The sequence below is a fragment of the Rhinatrema bivittatum genome, chromosome 5 (genome assembly GCF_901001135.1).
Source record: "Rhinatrema bivittatum chromosome 5, aRhiBiv1.1, whole genome shotgun sequence".
In the NCBI taxonomy this organism is placed as follows: Eukaryota; Metazoa; Chordata; class Amphibia; order Gymnophiona; family Rhinatrematidae; genus Rhinatrema; species Rhinatrema bivittatum.
In genome coordinates, this window is record NC_042619.1 from 86049508 (window position 1) to 86071869 (window position 22362).

Sequence of the window (22362 nt, forward strand, 5' to 3'; positions counted from 1 at the left end):
CTTGTTCAAGAACCGCAAAGGTAAAATCTGCAAACGTTATGGTTATGGTTTATTATTTTATATACCGTCACATCGGCGAGGCCTTCACAATAGTTTACAATCATATACTGTTGTAAAGAAAAACCATGTATAACAAGAGGTGCATCAACTTTACATCTTGTTAAAGCACTCCGGTGTTCAATCATCCTGGGCAAATGGTGATGTCATGAGGTTCATAAATTGTCAATCTGATGCAAATCAACTCCTCAGAATTTAACACAGGCTGAATTTCTGGCACTACAAGATTTACAACAAGATAATCAATTGTGATCAAGGCTACCGACAAAGGAGGCACTGTAGAAATCATGGATGGATGCATCTTCTTAAAAAGCAGAGATCGTGCAGCAATGGAGTTCAAGACACATTGATATTTTTTTGGATAAAGCTTTCAGCAAATCATGGCCATCACCCTTGCGGAAAGTGTTCTGTTTGCCACAATCATTTGATGGAAATGTTTTTCTGCTTGAAAGGCTGTCAAATTATAAATTTTTACAGGCCACCTCTTGTGACTCTTCAGTAGTTGAATACATCATGTGGTGCAAGTATAAATTTTTATACTTTGGGAAACGATTAGATGGCTATGAACCAGGACGTTTGCAGATTTTACCTTTGCGGTTCTTGAACAAGTTACTCTGGACATTCGACTAATCAGATTTTGATCAGAAAGGAGCAATAATGGATATATTTTTTGAACACCATGGAACCTTTTGGTTTAAATAAGGAAATAGATTGGAGATCATGTTAGGTTCTGTCAGAGTCTTTATTTAACTTTACCAATCAGTAAACTTTATTTTAACACCCAGACCTGATCCTGTCTGATTAATTCCAGCCTCTCACCTCATGGGAAGCACCTAAAGAATAGTATACACACTGGAGACCTTTTCTCATCAACTGGGACATAAGCAAGAACTTCCCCCTGTAAAAAGAGTCCCCCTCTCCCCAGGATTAAGAGTCAGCGTGTGATGGAATGGTTAGCCAGAGCAGCCCCAGAAGAGATAAATGTTCATGTGCCCTTGAGTGTAGGAATCTTTTTAAACAGGGGTTACAGTACTTTATGTGAGATCATTTCAATTTAAGACGTTTATTTGCAGTAGGGCCTTGAAATCTAGCTGCCTCCAATGTGAAAGAAACCCCTAGTAAGGATAGAAACCCCTAGTAGGGATAGAAGCTTTTAAACTAGAACAAGAGGGAAAGCCGACAGTCACTCAGCAATGCATGATTCGGAGAAATGTATCCTTGAAGGATACTAATGAAACAGGAGAGTTAGGGCATCCCAACAGAGAGGTTTCAATAAAAGCAAACATAGTCCATGTGCCCATATGTAAAAAAAATCACCGAAGCTAATGATTTCCGAATTATCCCTAACAACTGAAAAGCAGGTTGTTAATACAAACAAAAAACACAGAAGTCTAAGAAATAAGATGGGAGAGTTAGAGTGAATAGCAGCAAATGATGAGATTGACATAACTGGCATCACAGAGACTTGGTGGAAGGAGGATAACCAATGGGACAGTGCGCTATATCAGGGGACAAATTATATCGCAATGATAGGGAGGATCAACTTGGTGAGGGTGTGGCACTTTATGTCCAGGAGGATATAGAGTCCAACAGGATAAAGATCATACAAGAGACTAAATGCTCAGTAGAATCTATATGGGTAGAAATCCCATGTGTGTTGGGTAAGAGTATACTACCGTCCACCTGGACAAAATGGTCAGACAGATGATGAAATGCTAAGAGAAATCAGGGAAGCTAACCAATTTGGCAGTGCAATAATAATGGGAGCTTTCAATTACCCCAATATTGACTGGGTAAATGTAACATCAGGACTTGCTAAAGACATAAACTTCCTGGATGTAATAAATGACTGCTTCATGGAGCAATTGGTTCAGGAACCAACAAGAGAGGGAGCTATTTTAGATTTAATTCTTAGTGGAATACAGGATTTTGTGAGAGAGGTAACGGTGGTGGGGCCACTTGGCAACAGTGATCATAACATGATCAAATTTAAACTAATAACTGAAAGGGGGACAATAAGTAAATCTGCAGCTCTAACACTAAACTTTCAAAAGGGTAACTTTGATAGAATGAGGAAAATAGAAAAAAACTGAAAAGTGCAGCTGCAAAGGTTAAAAGTGTTCAACAGGCATGGATATTGTTTAAAAATACAATGCTAGAGGCACAGTCCAAATGTATTCCACACTTTAAGAAAGGTGGAAAGAATGATTACCATCATGGTTAAAAGGTGAGGTGAAAGACTATTTTAAACAAAAAAAACATCTTTCAAAAATTGGAAGAAGGATCCATCTGAAGAAAATAGGATGAAAGATAAGCATTATCAAGTTAAGTGTAAAACATTGATAAGACAGGAGAAGAGAGAATTTGAAATGAAGTTGGCCATAGAGGCAAAACTCATAATAAAAACTTCATTAAATATATCCGAAGCAAGAAACCTGTGAGGGAGTCGGTTGGACCATTAGATGACCGAGGGGTTAAAGGGGCTCTTAGGGAAGATAAGGCCATTGCAGAAAGACTAAATGAATTCTTTGCTTCTATGCTTACTAATGAGGATGTTGGGGAGATACCAGTTCCGGAGATGGTTTTCAGGGGTGATGGTCAGACGAACTGAAGAAAATCACTGTGAACCTGGAAGATGTAGTAGGCCAAATTGACAAACTAAAGAGTAGCAAATCACCTTGACCACATGGTATGCATCCTAGGGGACTGAAGGAACTCAAAAATGAAATTTCTGATCTATTAGTTCAAAGTTGTAACCTATCATTAAAATCATCCATTGTACCTGAAGACTGGAGGGTGGCCAATGTAACCCTAATATTTAAAAAAGGCTCCAGGGGTGATCTGGGTAACTATAGACCAGTGAGTCTGACTTCAGTGCCAGGAAAAATAGTTGAAACTATTTTCAAGATCAAAATCGTAGAACATATAGAAAGACATGGTTTAATGGAACACAGTGAACATGGATTTACCCAAGGGAAGTCTTGCTTAACAAATCTGCTTCATTTTTTTGAAGGGGTTAATAAACATGTGGATAAAGGTGAACCGGTAGATGTAGTCTATTTGGATTTTCAGAAGGCTTTTGACAAAGTCCCTCATGAAAGGCTTCAAAGAAAACTAAAAAGTCATGGGAGAGGAGGCGATGTCCTTTCGTGGATTACAAACTGATTAAAGGACAGGAAACAGAGAGTAGGATTAAATTGTCAATTTTCTCAGTGGAAAAGAGTAAACAGTGGAGTGCCTCAGGGATCTGTACTTGGACCGGTGCTCTGCTTTTCAATATATATATATATATATATACCAACAAATTCCCCAACAAATTCTTGTCAGGGTTGAAAGCACTATGATAACGTGTAATAAAGTAATTCAAAAAATATGGTTATTTTTAATAATGTAAAAATTTTTATTAATGACTTCAACCAAATCACCAATAATGTGTAAATATATATATGTATTACAAACCATGAAATACAATTTACTAAAACCTCACCACGAGCCTTAATATTTATTGACCATCCATCCTCTTCTAATATGACCCTCAAGCTGACCCTAATCAATTACATATTCCCTCCACTCATTGACGTTATAGCAGATCTATAGACAAAATACACCACTTAGTGCGTCAACCGTCTTAAATGTTGTATCTTCAATCACATTCCTTAGTTCACATATTAATCAACTACTGATGGTGTATGTCCTTTAGATGTCTTTACATCCCATCCCGACAAGGTCCTCGTTTCGCCAAGATTGGCTTCTTCAGGGGAATATTTTAATTATGGCCAAACGTCAATGGAAACACATGACTTCCATCATTTATATATCTGAAACATAAAACTCACATAAGGTCAAGCTACACTTACCCTCTAATACCTAAATGCTTTATAATTAATGACATATATCCCAATGATAATACCCAACCCACCTATCAACCTTTCTATACATGATAAAACCTTAGTTAAATAACTTTTACTATAAGATTTCACAATAAACCTTACCCTGATACCCCCTCCTACCTGCACTCTAAGCGGAGTGGATACAGGAAAATGCACATCCCATTCACTCTGGCTCACTGGCTCCTATTTTTTATGTAAAAATTCTCCCGAATGTGAATGTGAACCTATATATTAATTTCAAAAAAATGAACATTTATTCAGACTTCAATGTGCCATATATAAAAAATGAAACTTATATGTTGATATTTCAAAATATACATTTATCCAATGTTTTATAGTCTGGTATGATCTTATGAATAAGCCACTGAGACACCCCTATGTTGTTACCTCTATGCCACCTCTTCAATCCATCCGCACATGCTTCTGGTCATGAACGCTCCGTCCCCGGTTTCAGATTTGTATCACCACATCTACAAAGACCACAGAACGTCAACCCGCACTCCTCCTGATATCATATTAAACTTCCCCCAAATACTCTGCTAACCCACAAATAAACCTCATAGAATACCTTATTTGAGGGTAAAACCGCTGTCTTCAAAAATGGAGTCACCACTCCCTTGATCTTAGTAACCTTTCAACCAGTGCAGCGTTCAACCGCTCCGGTGTTTGTTTCTTATCCTCTCAAGTTAGTTCAAACGGCTACTCCAAAATCACTCTGCCTCCCCTATGTTTTCCTAAGCACGAAAAAAACAGAAACCACATCTAATCCTTCAGTGAAACGCTCATTTCATTAACGAAAAGGAGCTATAGCACTTACCTCACTCTTCAATGACCGTGCATGTCCTCCAGGAGCTCTGTTTAAAAGCTCCAATCCTCTACTACCTTTTATATATTCTTCCCTAGTATGCACATCATCCAATCCTGTTTCACGTTATTACCACCAACCAATAACATCACTACCCCTATAGTCCTTCCTGCAGGAGCTCCGTCCTTATATTACTCAATGTGCCATTCTCAACACCTCGTTAAGCCAGATCCCCATCACATCCAAGATGTATTCAAAATAATCAGCAACTACCGTATACTGAATAAAATATATGACTCACATATCTACACCCTAAATCTAAACAAGATGATCAGCTACTACCGTTCACTAGCTAGAGTATATGACTCCAACATAACACTAGACACTAATTTATGAAGTGAAAATAACCTCTACTCCCTTCCACCCTATAGAAACGCTTCCCACTCAATTGTCGCATTAAGTCCCTTTGGTGCCATTGTTTGCCAATAGTAAATGAGCCTTTGTTCTGTTTGCCGCAGGTCCTGAGAAATGTTCCCACCCCTTCTATTGGATCGTTGCTGCAAAATACAGAATTTGAGTTGATCTTCAGTGTGTCCACAGTCTTGCCAATGCTTGACCAAGGGGGACTCTAATTTACCTGTATGTATACAACTTCTATGTTGTATAATACGAGTACGAATTGACAATTTAGTTTGACCAATATATAATTTTTGGCACGGGCATATGATGACATAAATAACCCTTTCTGTACTGCAATCAAAATGCCGGCTTAACACCTGCTTACATGGCAAAGTTGGATGCTGAAACATTTTTGTTAATATAACATGTTTACAAACAGAACATCCCTGGCATCTAAATTGTCCTGGTGCCGGTTCCAAATGCTCCTGACACGAATCCGAATGCACTAATAAATCCCTTAAATTGCGTCCTCTAGTACGTGCAAATAAAGGTCTATCCTGTAATGATTCGTGAAACGTCAAGACATGCCAATGTTGAAGTATAATCTCCTGAACCTTCTGTGTTCTCGGTGTGTACGGAAGTACACACACTAGTCTACTCTCTTCTGTTCGCTGCTTAGTTTGAAGAAGGGACGTTCGATCCGCATATAGCCCTCTCTTATATGCTGATTTAATAACTTTGCCCGGATACCCTCTCACCAGGAACTTTTCCCGCATCTTACCTGCCTGTTTCTTATACTCATCTTTACTACCACACAGCCGCCGTAGTCGAAGAAATTGACCCACTGGGATGTTAGTCCGAAGATTCTGCGGATGAAAACTGCTGTAATGCAACAAATTGTTGCGATCTGTATGTTTTACATATATAGATGTTACCAATCGTTTTCCCTGCTTGTATACCTGAAGGTCCAGAAATGAAATCACCCTATCATTTATGGTAAACGTGAATTTTAAATTGGAGTCAATGGTGTTCATCCAGAGTTTAAACTCCATAAAAGTTTGTACAGACCCCTTCCAAACCAAAAATATGTCATCGATAAATCGCACCCAACATAAGATATTTGACCAATAAGGTGAAACATAGATATGCCTTTCCTCGAAATCCGCCACATATAAGCAGGCTACCGAGGGCGCCATAGTGGCGCCCATGGCCGTACCCTGAATTTGCTGATAATATTGTTCTTTATACCTAAAAAAATTTTCAGTCAAGGCTATTCTAGCGACCTGTGTAATGAACCTACTCCTTTTTTCTGAGAAGTCATTTACATTCAACACCTTCTGTATAACATGTAATGAATCCTCTTGAGGGATATTGGTGTACAGCGATACTACATCCGCTGTCACCAATAGCCACTCATCCTCTACATCTGTTAATGTTTCTAAACGCAAGATGAAATCTGAGGAATCTCGAATATATGAACGGCTTTTTTTGACTAGTGGATTTAAGAAAGAGTCAACATACTTTGACAAGGGTTCCAAGATTGAATGAATGCCCGAGACTATTGGGCGACCTGGAGGGGCAACCAAAGATTTATGTATCTTCGGAACCACATAAAATACCGGTGTGTTTGGATATGGTTCCCACAGAAAATGTTTTTCTCTTTTAGTTATTAATTTCTCAGCTTCACCCTCCTCCAATAAATCAAAGATCCTATCTTGGAGTCTTGGTGTGGGATCCTGTGTTAACAAAGTGTAACATCTTTGATCAGTAAGCTGTCGCATGACTTCTCTATCATAATCCTCCGTATTTAAAACCACTATGCCTCCCCCCTTATCAGCGGGACGGATAGTGATAGTATTGTCTTTTTGAAGGGCTATACACGCCTCTCGCTCTTCCCTAGTTAGATTATGTGCCAAATGTGACGATGACAATTCTAATGCCTCTAAATCTCGCATTATTAATTTCTCAAATACGGCTAGAGGTGGATCCACCCCGCCAGGGGGAGTCCACCTCGTAGATCTCCATAAACCCCTGTCTGTCAAACGGGGTTGGCCTTGAAAATAACGAGATATTTTTAATTTTCTAAAAAATTTTTGCAAAGATATACGCATAGAAAATGCATCATAATTCATACTAGGAACAAACGATAATCCCTTTTGTAACAACAGCGTTTCTACTCGAGAAAGTACTCTTGATAATAAATTGAATACCAATGAGTCATTCACTGTTGTGACCTCGTCTTGCGTTTGTCTATCTCCACATTGTTTGTTTTGTACTGCAAGATCCCTTTCTTCTTCACAGTGGCTGCCTGCTGTGAGAAAAAATCAGACACTGGCTGTGCCTGTGTCGGCCCTCCCTGTCGTGGAGTTTGAAATTTCACCCTTCTACCCATGTTTTGTCTGTTGTTCACAGAGGGATCTTCATCGGAGGATCTTCATCGGAGGAGTCACTAGAAGATGAATCAAACGTCCTCGCCCGTTTATATACTCTGTTTTTATTCATCCAGGGGTACACGTACCCCCGTGTATAATCCGATTCATCCCTTTGGAATTTCTGTATTTTAGCTGTTTTCAATTCCTCCCAGTATTTATCCATGTCCGTCTTAAACTCGGACAACTGATTAGTAAAGGTATCTAGCGTCACCGCCGCTTTGATATTATCAATATGGGACTCTATTTGTGTCTGTAACTCTACCACCGACTCATTAGACGTTTCAATAATCAATAACATAAGGTCATGAGAACACTTATTTAAAATAGCGTTCCAGCGACTTATGAATTTGTCATTTTGAGCGTGTAGAAACGGCTCTTTATACATCCTCAAACCCCGAGGTATTCTTTTCATCCTACAATACTCATTTAACAGGGCTGAATGTAATTCAGTCCTTGTTAAACGCTTTTTCAAATTAACAACGGTATCCCAATCTGGAGGTGCAACATGTGTCTCAGTAGGGGCATCAAAAAGACGTATACCAGACAATACTTCCGCTGCCGCGGTATCAGTATGACTAAACATTTCCGAATTATTTGTTTCTTCCATTGCCAAAAAAGAGTACCTAATATAGCTAACCAAAAAATTTTTGGCAGTACTATCTCCCCTAGTGCTAAGGCTTATATACCAACAAATTCCCCAACAAATAAATGATCTGGAAAGGAATACGATGATTGAGGTTATAAAATTTGCGGATGATACAAAATTATTCAGAGTAGTTAAATCACAAGCAGATTGTGATACATTACAGGAGGACCTTGCAAGATTGGAAGATTGGGCATCCAAATGGCAGTTGAAATTTAATGTGGACAAGTGCAAGGTGTTGCATATAGGGAAAAATAACCCTTGCTGTAGTTACATGATGTTAGGTTCCATATTAGGAGCTACCACCCAGGAAAAAGATATAGGCATCATAGTGGATAATACTTTAAAATTGTTGGCTCAGTGTACTGCAGCAATCAAAAATGCAAACAAAATGTTAGGAGTTATTAGGAAGGGAATGGTTAATAAAGCGGAAAATGTTATAATGCCTCTATATCGCTCCATGGTGAGACTGTGGTGAGACCGCACCTTGAATTCTGTGTACAATTCTGGTCGCCGCATCTCAAAAAAAAGATATAGTTGTGATGGAGAAAGTACAGAGTAGGGCAACCAAAATGATAAATGGGATGGAACAGCTCCCCTTTGAGGAAAGGCTGAAGAGGTTAGGGCTGTTCAGCTTGGAGAAGAGATGCTGAGAGGGGATATGATAGAAGTCTTTAAGATCATGAGAGGTCTTGAACGAGTAGATGTGAATCGGTTATTTACACTTTCGAATAATAGAAGGACTAGGGGGCATTCCATGAAGTTAGCATGAAGCACATTTAAGACTAATTGGAGAAAATTCTTTTTTACTAAACGCGCAATAAAGCTCTGGAATTTGTTGCCAGAGGATGTGGTTAATACAGTTAGTGTAGCTGGGTTCAAAAAAGGTTTGGATAAGTTCTTGGAGGAGAAGTCCATTAACTGCTATTAATCAAGTTTACTTAGGGGTAGATTTTCAAAGCGGTACGCACGTACGATATGCGCGTACTCCCCGAAAACCTACCCCAAACCCCCCCTGCGCGCGCTGAGCCTATGTTGCATAGGCTCGGAGGCGCGCGCAAGCCCCGGGACGCGCGTAAGTCCCGGGGCTTGCATGGAGGGGTGTGTTGGGGGCGTGCCGCGAGTGACGCGGCATTTCGGGGGCGTGGTGCCGGCCCGGGGGCGTGGTCGAGGCCTCCAGACCAGCCCTCGGGTCGGGTGATGGTCAGGTGATGGTCTTTCTATAAAAATCGCCGGGAGAGCGGGCGAGTGGCCTGTGTGCCCGCTCTCCCGGCGCGTGCACAGGTCACTCTCCTGTGCGCACGATTCAGAAAAAAAAAATTATTCAAATTAGGGCCCGCAGTAAAAAGAGGCGCTAGGGACACTAGTGCGTCCCTAGCACCTCTTTTTTAACAGGAGCGGTGGCTGTCAGCGAGTTTGACAGCCGACGCTCAATTTTGCCGGCGTCTGTTCTCAAACCCATTGACAGTCATGGGTTCGGAAACCGGATGCCGGCAAAATTGAGCATCCAGTTTTCAACCTGCGAGCCGCTGGCCGATTTTAATTTTTTTCTTTAATTATTTTTAACTTTTGGGACCTCTGACTTAATAACCGTTATGATGGCTTGTCTTAGTGGCGGTATATAAAACCAAATAAATAAATATATTTCAAACTCATTTGAAGAAAAGTTAAATGAAAATTGCATTATGAGTAAAGATGTTTCCATAGCATGCGAGGTAAAGTCATGAGTTAAAATATGCATAATCTTTCCCTTCACAATTGGTCACTGAGTTCACATCCTTGCTATAAGAAATCATTTTGATTTCTAGTGCTTTTCAGCCAAACAGAATCCCAGTATGTGTTACACATAGGGAAGGTCATTTTGCATGCGGCTGAGCTGGGTAAACCCTACCCAGGCTTCCATGACATATGTACTTTTAGCCAGGTTAAAAAGAGGAGTTCCTGTGGGGCATGGTTAGGTTGGGGGAATAAAAACAGCACATGTATGTAACCCTTTTTGTGCTAGATTTGAAAGTCTCCCGAGGGTCCATAAAAAATATATATCTGGGACTAACTCTTCTGCCACTTCCCCATCTCTTTAATCCCACGGTGTGGGTCCTTTCTTTGGGGGGGAAGGATGTCCTTCGAAGCCCAGGCACTGTACTGCACACTCTTTCACTTTTATGATTACTAAACTCTTTTCAGGTGATGCTGTGCTACAGGGACCAGAGTGAGCACATAGTTGGGTGTTCAAAATAAATTTACTATGATTCTTCAAAAAAATAAAGAAATGTCCAGTCAAGCAAATGCTGTCCTTTTTACATCTGTACTCACTCTGGGGTATTACAGATTAAACTCTGCTTCCTTTCCTCTGTGAATGTGTCCTCAGTACCAGATCCTGGGCGATGCCTTTTCCCTTAGGGAATGAGCTGATAAGAAAACCCCCAGCTGGGCAGGGAAATCCCTAAGCATGGCATGGATCCCCTTAGTCACAAAAATGTATCTGAGGTCCACACAAGTCCAGACTGTCCCCAGCCTGTGCCCTGGGTCCCAAAGGTGAAGATCCCACTGTGGATCTCCAAAGGTCTTGACTCCTCTCTCTGCTCTCCAGACTCCTTCAGATGGGCTTTCCTGGAGAAAGGATCTGTAGCACAATGAAACCAGGCTATTACAGGCTAGCTTCAGTGTTAGGAAGGGTAGTACTGAACCTCCTCACAAAAAAAGGGCAAATCACTCTCAGTGTCCAATAATCACCTCTGGGTGACACTGTCACTGCTGCTCTTTCTCTTGCTTAGACAGCTGCAAACAGATCTTCAGTTCCCTGGCCTTCAGATCTGGGGCAAATCCTTCACTGGGACTGGACCAGGGTTTCAGAATAGTCAGCTTCCAAAAATAGCCAAACTCTAATACAAGCCTAGTTGCAAAACAGGAGGCAAAACCTCACAAGTAGGGAGCGCACTGAGAGGGATCTCCTCTTTAATAAAAACGTCAGGCCCTAACCTACAGGCCAATACAGTACAGTGCGCTCCGGCGGAGCGCACTGTTATCCAGCGTTTGGACGCGCGTTTTTGACGCACTAGCTTTACCCTTTATTCAGTAAAGGGTAATATTGCGTCGAAAACGCGTGTCCAAACCCCCCTCCCCCCCCCCCGAAACTCAAAGCGCCCGCAACATGCAAATGCATGTTGATGGCCCTATTAGTTATTCCCGTGCAATTCACTACGTAAAATGTGAAGCCAAGCCGCACATTTTGCTTTCAGAAATTAGCGCCTACCCAAAGGTAGGCATTAATTTCTGCCGGCACCGGGAAAGTGCATAGAAAAGCAGTAAAAACTGCTTTTCTGTGCACCCTCTGACTTAATATGATGGCGATATTAAGTCGGAGGTCTCAAAAGTTAAAAATAATTTTAAAAAATATTTTAAATCGGCCCGCGGCTCGCAGGTTGAAAACTGGATGCTCAATTTTGCCGGCATCCGGTTTCCGAACCCATGGCTGTCAGTGGGTTTGAGAACCGACGCCGGCAAAATTGAGCGACGGCTGTCAAACTCGCTGACAGTCGCCGCTCCTGTTAAAAAAGAGGTGCTAGGGATGCGCTAGTGTCCCTAGCGCCTCTTTTTACTGCGGGCCCTAATTTGAATAATTTTTTTTTTCTGAATCGTGCGCACAGGAGAGTGACCTGTGCGTGCGCCGGGAGAGCGGGCGCACAGGCCACTTGCCCGCTCTCCCGGCGATTTTTACTGTATCGGCCTGCTAGACAGAAAAAACAAAAAGAGCTCCTCACTCTTCAAAGGCTAATTCAAACTGACCACACTTATTCTACTTCTAGCCCCTCCTCATAGGGAAAAGTCAAACCATCACAGACAATCTCAAAATGGTTTGTCCCACTATAATGGAAATATCTCGGGTAGGGATCTAGGGCCATCTAGTGGAGGCCAGTGGTCTCCACATGTCAAATTGATTTTCAAGCATCCGTGCGCTATTTTGGCTCCACTCAACCGAGCACACAAATAACAGGGCAAAAACATGGAGACTTTTAACACACATACATTGCAGCTACTAATTTTCAAAGAGAAATAATGCAAATGGTTTCCCCCTTTGAAAACTGGCTGCAATGTAGGTAGGTTAAAAGTGCCTGCATGCATGGCGACTGATGTGAGTTATTCGAAATTGCCCCTGTTTCTTTAGAAACAATCTGTTCATAACATCAGGGAGCAACATGAAAATGGGTTAAAGAAGTAATGTTAGCATTAACCCTTTGCAAATAGGAAAACTAAGACTTAGAAAAAATGAATAGCCCAGAGTAAGTGACAGTGCTAGAATTTAAACGTGTGCCTCAGGAGTCTTCTGATTCATAGGATACTGTGTTTTGTTTCTTTAACCACTACTGTAGAAAGTATTTCAGGGGAATGCCTTCATTATTTTGACCCTGATTTATTGAGATTTTTCCACATCAAAACAACTTAGGGCTAGCCTGCTGTGCACTGCCATGCAGAAGGTATCTGGTTTGATCCCGTGGTCAGGTTTTCCACTTCCCTGGTTGGGACAGCTGTGGAGGCAGCATTCATAGCCCCCAAGGGTTCGGAGACCTGGTCATTGCTTGAGTGACACCTAATAGCAGGATTCAGGAAGGAGCCCTGGTGCATGGCCCCCAGCCCAGGACCTTCACTTCAGTGACCAGAGTAGGTATGTGGGGACAGCAGGGATGGATTCCTGGATATTCGCAAATAAAGGCTCTTGGCACCACATCCCAGTCCTGGCTCAGATTGAGCTGAAAGTACAAAGGAGCAGGAGAAAATTGCCAGGTAAAGAAAAAAAAATCATTTATTCTGACAGGCAGATTTAACCTTGTTTTTGTACATTGAATTTTAATATTTGAGTGATACATACCCCCCAAAAATGTGAGAAAATCACCAAACTAAGAAGCCGATGCAATAGAATGCACTCAGCCGAGCGCACTATATAACCTGCACACGGACGCGGGTTAAATAGGCGCTAATCTACCCCCTAATGCAATAGGGGGATTAGCGCCTATTTAAAGCACGTCCGACATGGAGTGAATGCAATAGCGCTCATCACATGCAAATGCATGTGAATGAGGCTATTACTCATTCACTCCACATTCAAAAAAAAAAGTGTGCGTCTCAGACGCACATTTTGCTCTCAGATATTAATGTCTGCCTGGAGCAGGTAAAAGAAGTACAGAAAAGCAGAAAAAACTGCTTTTCTGTACTTCTTTTTTTTTTACTTAAAAAAAAAATACCTCGGCAGACTGCCGAGTTATGAAGACCAACACCGGTAAACTCGGCATCGGCATTCATAACAGACTGTTTGCCGAGTTTATCAGCGGCCATTTTCATTACTGGCAGACGGCCGGTTATGAAAACCGACTGTTACGCCCATCAGTCGCAGACGGCTGCGACCGCTGTTGCTCACCTCCTTCTTCACAGCTTTGACTCCGTTGGGAAGACTGATGGCCTCCGCCAGCTATCGCCGACTTGCCTACCGTTCCATGGCCACCAACGCTGCCGACCACCATCTTGCCCTCAGAATCTCCTAGGCGCACATGCGCGCACGCGTGCACGGGCCAGTCTTAAGCAATTCATGGCGGGAACCTCGGGGGCATACCCTCCAGATGACGTCATCCTTCCAGGACATTTAAGCCAGCTGGCCCTGCCCACCTGCGACTTGGCAACGAGTTCCCTCATTGCTGAATCCGCTTCGCTTACTATGTACTTCCCTTTCCAGTTCTTGCTCCTTTGGCGTGAGACGCTCTGGGTAACCACTTCTCGGGGGCCCTACCTCATCTCTGGCTATCCGCTCCTCAGAGGGCCTTTGCTTTGGACTACTGCCTGCCCTGTTCCCTGGGGCTTCTCCTGGAACCTTCACTACTGTGAGTACCTCCGCTCTATGGACCACTACCACACCATCTCTAGTGAGGAACCCTCATCGGTGTACCCCGCGTTGCGGACCACTACCATATCATCTCTTCTCAGGACCCTTCACTGGTGTGCCCTGCTCCACGGACCACTACCGTATCATCTCTACTGAGGTTTCTCATCGGTGTACCCCGCTCCGCGGACCATTGCCTTATCTTCACCACAGAGGTATTCCCCTTGGGTATACCCCATTGCACAAACTCTGTGTCTTTCTCCTGCACTCCCCGCTTCTCGGGCAGTGCCTCTCTATCTCTCTAATAAAGACTCTATTCCACAGCTGTGTCTGACGTCCGCTGAGACCTTGCCTCCCGACGGTGAGGCTCACAGGGCTCCTCCCTGTGGGCGGTACCATCTCTCACCTCGGCCCAGGGCCCACATAGCTATAAATCCTAACACCGATGCCGAGTTTACCAGCGTCAGTCTTCATAACTGGCAGCCGCGGCAGGCGCCATGCACGCGTTAAGAAAGCAGGAGCTGACTTTTCAGCGCCCGCTTTCCGTGCTTTTTATTGCATCGGCCCCTAAATGTTTTCAAAGAACAATATAGTTTTTGCTTATGAAGGTAACATAAACAAGCTTTCTTCTTGGAATGAGATGGAATCGAGGTGCAAAGATCAGATACGGACTTCTCTTGGCCTATCCTGTTGACAGACATTTTCCATATAGCTTATGTGAGAATAATTTTCAAAGCCATTTACCCAGGTAAAATGGCTTGTGTTAAAAATTGCCCTCCTCTGGCCAGCTACAGGTAACATGCAGGCTTCCATAGTACACGTACTGTTAGCCAGACCGTGGAGGCGGCAGCATACCATGAGGCATGTTTAGGTCTGGGGGAAGGAAGATAGAGTGCACACCTAAAGTTTTCCCAAGTGCTTTTGCTATTTTCCCCTTTCACCCACATGTAAGAAGGCGCAACGTGTGCTGCTGCTTCTTTCAACGTGCACGCTCTACACCTAATTTGCAAAAAGAAGCTGCCTACCTTGTTTCTTTCTGGAGTGGAGTGTACCCTCACCAAAAGCACCCAAAGCGCTTTACAACTGTGCAAGCTGTTTGAAAACTAAAAGGCTATATGTGATTAGTTTTAGCATTTAAGAGCTTTCTATTGAAAATTCAAGCCAGCAAAGATCCTGCAGACTCTGCTGCACCTGCTTTACTGCAGGAGCAAAGTATGCGCAGCAAACTACGCATGGGGGATATTAAAATGAAATCCATGAATGCAATTTCCCTCCCCTGCTCTTGCCCTGCCCCACCCTGGCAAATTCCTTTGTCATATTATCCTCGCAGAGCATAATTCAAGCTTAGGACCTTATTTACCAGAAATGGCCAACAGTTTGAAGTCGTCTAACTGAAAACCTTCATGTTTTCTCTTTACAATAACACATTTTATAAGGATGGAACCTACTTTATGTCTTTACCTGATGAATGATTAATTGCTTTGCTCCAGATTATGGAAAGAGTCAGGTGTGGAAACAGGAAAGGAACCTGACAAATATTTGTATGTCCCAGCACCTAAATCGCTTCTTCATTTTAAAAAGATGAGCTCCTTTTAGAAGCACGTTCTCAAGCTACTTAGATGTAAAGTCCACAGAAATAAAGTACCTGTGGACCTAGCGTCTAATTTTTGAAGGGTTTAGATAGTGAGCACAAAATTTCTGTTTGAAAATTGCCACAGGTACAAAGTATCCATGAATTAACTTTGCTCCTGCTTTTCATGGGGTAAAACGCCTATGGAAAATAATGCAAATAAATTTGGTGATACAGTCTACATGTATTATTTTCAATCTCACCCAAAACATGCTCCCCCCCAATCCATAAACATACTCACACTGTGGAATTTCACATGGACCTTTCAGCCGCTCCGAGGCAGGTAAGTTTCAGACAATTTACTCTGGTGAATTGCTGTTTGCCTAGCTATATGGCTTTGAAAAATGCTCTCTGTAAAAGACCAGATATCTCACTGCAAGCAAGACTTGGATCATTCTAGAAAACTAAATCAGGTTACAATTATTACTCTTTTGCAAAAGCTAATCCTTGTATTTTCAGTAATATATGGAAGTATTCAATTCTATAGGAAAAATGTTTGGAGAAAGCAAACAGATTAACAATGAAAGCAATGAGACTCAGGAACTGTTGTCCTCCAGCTCCACCACATGGCAAAGCAGAAGTTTACAGTTAAACCATAAGCAGTCACAAACACAATGCAGTTTTCTATTTCTAGAAGTGCACTATGTTCTTACGTTCTTGTCTATGTGTGCTATGTTCACTAGAAATAAGGGTCAAGCAACAAGCTGTACCTGCCTTTTTTTTTACCCCTGGGGAACTTCTGTCCAAATGTGCACTGCAAAATTTGCACTGAATTCCCCGCCTGCACAGAATATTATATTTATCTTGCAGAATTTGGCATGGAGACCAGAAAGTAGCAATATTAGCATCAATCACAAGAGGAAGTGCATGCACGCAGCTAGGAATCAGCAGCTGGTATACAAGAGAGAGTGCGATGGACCGATCTTGGGAAAGGGAGGGGCTGGTTAAGGTGAGGAAGGGAACTGTTTGGGGGAAGGGGGGGGCAAGTTTGAGGAAGGAGGGAGGAAGAGAGCAAACTGGGGGAGGCCCGAATCTAAGGAAGGAGAAGAAAAGAAAGCAAGCTGGGGTATCGAGCATGGAGATGGAGGAAGAAAGCAAACCGGGGGCTTGAGCCTGGGGAAGAAGGAAGAGAGCAAGCTGGAGGGGGGTAGGCTTGGGGAGGAGGCTGAGAAAGAAAACAAATTGGGGAAGGGTTCAGCCTTAGGATATACCCTTACAGTACTCCTGATGGACTTCTGCACAAGAATGACAAATTCTGCAACTCGAAGTAATAGTTTAAAAGGCAATACAGAAATTAAAAGGGCGAATTTTAAAAGCCCTACGTGTGGCAAAACCGGGAGGTACGCGTATGACTTGGCCGCACGTGGGCTGAGCGGATTTTAAAAAGGCCCACCTCCACGCACGTATCTCCCGGCACGCAGACATAAAAGGGGGGGACGTGGTGTGGGCGGGGCATGAGCGGGCTGCGACTGCACCCATGAAGTCACGTATGCGTTCTACAGTGCACCGGGATCCCTCAACCGCATAACTTGCTTCTGCTATGAACAGCGTGTAAGTAGTGAAATAAAAAAAAGGGTAGACAGCGGGGTTTTAGGGGTCAGGGCTAGTAGGGTAAAAGGGAGGCAAGTTAGGTAGGGGATTTAGGAAGTCCACGCCTTTACTGGGGCAAACCGGGAGGGAACTGGGAAATAGGCCTATTGCATCACCGCACGTACCCACTACAACTCCCCCCTTAGGGGCTGTAGATGGGATTCGGTCATATATATGTACACATTGATATAAAATCAGATGCGCATGTACGCTCGGCCAACCCATTTTATAACACGTGCGCATGTTATAAAATCAGCACATTTGCACCCACGCACATCTCGTAAAATCTACCTTAAAGTATGCTAACTTTTAAAACATTGTGATCAAAATTTGTGTCTGTGCAGAATTTCCTGAGGAGTAAGACTTTGTATTGGACTAATTCAATACATCTCTGACTAGTTTTCGGGAGCTATGCGCCTGTCATCAGGGTGGAGAACACACAGCACAGTTACATTTGATTTAAGCAGTACAAAATTGGCAATGTAAGATTGCTTGCTTATGTTAGTTTGCATTATGATGTCAGCTTGGTAAAGTGATCGGCGAGAAAGAGAGTGCAGCACATGGCAAAGAACTGCAAGAGGTCAGCCAGAGCCATAAAGTACTTGCTGTGAGTAGCCAGTTCTTTCCTGTCCCTAATCTCCACATGCCCCAAGCTGGAGGCGGTCAGTATCAGGGTACGGAGGGGGTAGACCCTTAAGGAAGGAAGGGGCACGGGAGTGGGGATGTCAGGTCACGAAGGCCCCTGACTTGTGGTCCGGGGGAAAGGGGAATGAAGATTTAAGCATAGAAGCAGTCTGATGGATGAGGGGCAGGGAGTCATCAGGGCATGAAGAAACGTTACTATCCCAAGCTGTTTAAATTTGACTAGGTAAAAAAAGGAGCTGGATCAGAGGTGTTCGTGGGGCAGGAGTTTGGATTTAGCAAGTCAGCGCACTATTCTGCACAAACCAGCTATATTGAGCCAGGCAATCTCAGCTGTACAAACAGCAGGCCAAAATCCACCTGCTCTAATTTTAAGCAGGTAGGTTTAGCAAGATTTTAAGCCAAAAAAATAACTGGTTAGTTTTGGCTGAATATCTGTGTAAAGATAATTGAGAAAACATGTACTCTATTAGCTTTACCCACTCAGTGGGCTTTGAATATCGACCCCCACTAAGTGAAAAGTTTCCATCCACACAGCTCAGTGTAAGTCAAGTTCAGCGCCATAATCTGTCATAGCCCAGGACCTTTCAGAGCGAATCCCTATCCTCGACAAGCGAGAAAAAAAATTGGATCACTGACACTTCTCGGGAAAAAGAGATTCTCCAACATTAAAAAGATTCCAGCAGCCTTTATATGAATCTGTGCTGTGCAAGTGAGATTTTCAGCAAGGACTCAGAAGAAAAATGAAGAATTTTTTTCCTCAGTCTATAGGCCTCTGCAATAAACTTTATGTTAAAGACACTTAACTGTCTGGAGTGCAGCCCCCATGGATTAACTGTTCTTGTGAGTCAAATGCATTACCTTGTCACATGACCTGTTGGGAGAACAGTTTTTAATAATCCCTTTTTTTTTTTCTTTGAAGGGATCTCCAGCACTTTAAGGCCTTTGCAAAGAATTCTATCAACTGGTCCCAACAACTTGGCAGGATTAACTTGAGCAGTTCATGTTTCTAAATTGTTAATGTATTGAGACTGACTTACTCCAACATGTTTGGAATGTATTACTTGTTTTATTTGTTAATTTATATTTCACCTTTCATGACTGGTCTCCTACCTCAGAGTGAATTGCATTCAGGTATTTCCCTGTACCCAGTCGGTTTACAGTCTAAGGGTCTAATTTACTAAACTTTTTTTCCCATAAACACAGAATGGGGAAAAAAGCCTTAGTGAAATAGGCCCTAAGTTTGTATCTGAGGCAATGAAGGGTGAGGTGACTTGCCTAAAGTTACAAGGAGTGGCACTGGGATTACTTATTAGTGACAAATAGCAAGAACTATAGCATATAGGAGACAATTTCCTAATGCATTTACCCAGGTGAATAGGAATTTATGGGGGAGGGGTAAAATGGCCTGACTGTAAACTTACCCTCTCCAAATGTGGCTAAAACTTCTCATGGGTTACACAGCGTGCGTACTTTTATCCACGGGAAAAAGAGGTATTCCCCTTGGCATGTTTAGGTTGGCAGAGGAAAACAGTATGCATACATTTGATTTTGAAACACGTGTGTGCTATTCCCTCGCTTCCAACCCCCAACAGCTTCCTCCTTCCCCCCTCCCCTCCCCACTGGCACACAAATAGCAGGGACAAAGCACACTGACCGTTTTTATGCACTGTGCACTGTGTACTTGGTAAGCATCAAAGTGAAACAATGCAGGTATTTCCCTTTCACAATTTGTGCAACGTACCCCCACATTAAAAACATCCACATAGTTTGTCATTTGAACATCAAGCTTACACAGACATATTCCCACGTACCCTTTAAAATCTGCCCAGTACCAAAAAGTTATGACATGGCTTATAATGAGATATTATTGCTTCTTCCTTATTTTTAGAATTCTGTAAAAATAAAAACACCGTCATAACTTATTAAAAAATATCTAATAAAGTACTTACAAAAGGCCCTAAGGTTTGGCATCCTCAGTGAAAATAATAACTAGAACTGTAAAAACTCAGAAAAATTTGTTTAGTGAGAAAGTCCTTTCTTCCTTTTACTAATTCTTTTTTTTTTTCTTGTTGTTTTAGCAAATGTAAACACCTCCCTGGTCCTTCCCTGGGAAAGGGAATTCACTATGGGATGGCACAGACCCTCTAACCTCACTTCACCATAGTGCCTCTGAATGGAGAAGAAAGCATAACTTCAAGGCCTAAGGCATTTGACTGTTTCTTTTTAGATCCAAACAGTCCACACACTATGGGCCGATGCAATAACATGCACCCAGCCTAGTGCACAGGTTAACGAGGGTTTGGACTTGCGTTTTGGACGCGCGCCCATAACCCCCCGATGCAATAAGGGGATCAGCGCATCCAAAACGCAAGTCCAAACTCACAAGTAGCTAAAAGCACTCCTCACATGTTAATTCCATGTAGATGAGGCTATTAGCTATTATCCCACGATGCAAAAAAAAAAAAAATCCCGTGCGCCCAAAGGCACACTTTTTAGCCCATAAAATTTTACACCTGACCAGAAGCAGACATAAAGTCTTCCCGCGCATCAAGGGCTCAACTTAAAAACAAAAAAACTGCTTTTGTGTGGTTCCTCCTATTTAGTACAGTTGTGATACTAATAAACATAAGAACATAAGAAAATGCCATACTGGGTCAGACCAAGGTTCCATCAAGCCCAGCATCCTGTTTCCAACAGTGGCCAATCCAGGCCATAAGAAGCTGGCATGTACCCAAAAACTAAGTCTATTCCATGTTTCTGTTGCTAGTAATAGCAGTGGCTATTTTCTAAGTCAACTTAATTAATAGCAGGTAATAGAATTCTCCAAGAACTTATCCAACAGAGGCCAAACCAGGGCACAAGAAACTGGCAAGTACCCGAACACCAAGAAGATCCCATGCTACGGATGCCAGTATTAGCAGAGGCCATTCCCTAAGTCAACTTAATTAATAGCAGTTAATGGACTTCTCCTCCAAGAACTTATCCAAACCTTTTTTAAACCCATCTACACTAACTGCACTAACCACATCCTCTGGCAACAAATTCCAGAGCTTAATTGTGTGTTTAGTGAAAAAGAATTTTCTCCGATTAGTCTTAAATGTGCTACTTGCTAACTTCATGGAGTGCCCCCTAGTCCTTCTATTATCAGAAAGTGTATATAACCGATTCATATCTACTCATTCAAGACCTCTCATGATTTTAAAACCTCTTTCATATCCCCCCTCAGCCGTCTCTTCTCCAAGCTGAACAGCCCTAACCTAACCTAACAACTCCATGTTTATTTTATTAGCCAGGTTATACCCTCTAGCCGCATCTCCTTGTTAATTGCTAATAATTATGTATGCTTGATCTCCCTAAAGATTGTTTTACTCTTCTGTATACTCGCCAAGTTCCACCTATCCCATTGTTTATTGTATTTCCCTGCTGTTTTAAGTTAAATGTAAACCAATATAATGTCTCGACGAATACCGGTATATAAAAACCTTAAATAAATAAAATAAATAAATAACCTCTTCAACCTTTCCTCATAAGGGAGCTGTTCCATCTCCTTTATCATTTTGGTTGCCATTCTCTGTACCTTCTCCATGGCAACTATATCTTTTTTTTTTTTTTAATTTCTTTATTAAGTTTTCCATAATAGGGTATAAATAACACTGATAACATGTTCATGCATAAGATTCAGAGCTCCCCAGCATAGTCTCAGATAATCTCTACATTCTTTATAAACTTCTTTTATGTTTTCTCCCTCCCCCCCCGTCAAGCACTCGATGTTTGGGATTTGGTGTCCATTTCACACGAAGATTATGACGAACTTCTGGAAGCTTCTTTGTACTCCATTTTGTGTAAATGTATAATTGTGTCTTTCGTGGTCTGTGAGAGAATCCTCCAATATTTCATCCATATCTCTTCCCATGTTTTTTGTGCTTTCAGCATTTTATCATTTGCCAACATGTATTCAAACTGCATAAGATTGTTCATCCTATTCTGCCATTGAACTTTTATGGGTCGGTCTGTAATAATCCAGCTAGCCATAATCATTTGCAAGCCAATCAACAGAGCTTTCTGCAGAAATAGTTGCTCGTAGGGATGTGAATCGTTTTTTGACGATTTAAAATATCGTCCGATATATTTTAAATCGTCAAAAATCATTAGAGCCGCGATACAACAACAATTCCCCCGATTTATCGTCAAAAAATCGTAAATCGGGGGAAGGGGGAGGGGAAAGGGGAGGGCGGGAAAACCGGCACACTAAAAAAACCCTAAAACCCACCCCGACCCTTTAAAATAAATCCCCCACCCTCCCGAACCCCCCCAAAATGCCTTAAATTACCTGGGGTCCAGAGGAAGGGTCCCACTGTGATCTTCCACGCTCGGACCTCCGCTGCTTGTAGAAATGGCACCG

The 22362-nt window shown here is 42.3% G+C and overlaps 2 long non-coding RNA genes across 2 annotated transcripts in view; both read right to left on the bottom strand.

The window, feature by feature from the left end:
• The window catches only part of LOC115091503, a 134483-nt gene that overhangs the window by 9122 nt on the left and 102999 nt on the right, over positions 1–22362 (bottom strand). The gene's annotated exons all lie outside the window — the stretch shown is intronic.
• LOC115091504 lies at positions 4079–4661 on the bottom strand. Its single transcript, XR_003856734.1, has 3 exons — positions 4516–4661; positions 4335–4417; positions 4079–4171 (listed from the first exon to the last, which is right to left on the bottom strand). It is a non-coding gene; the product is annotated as an uncharacterized LOC115091504 (long non-coding RNA).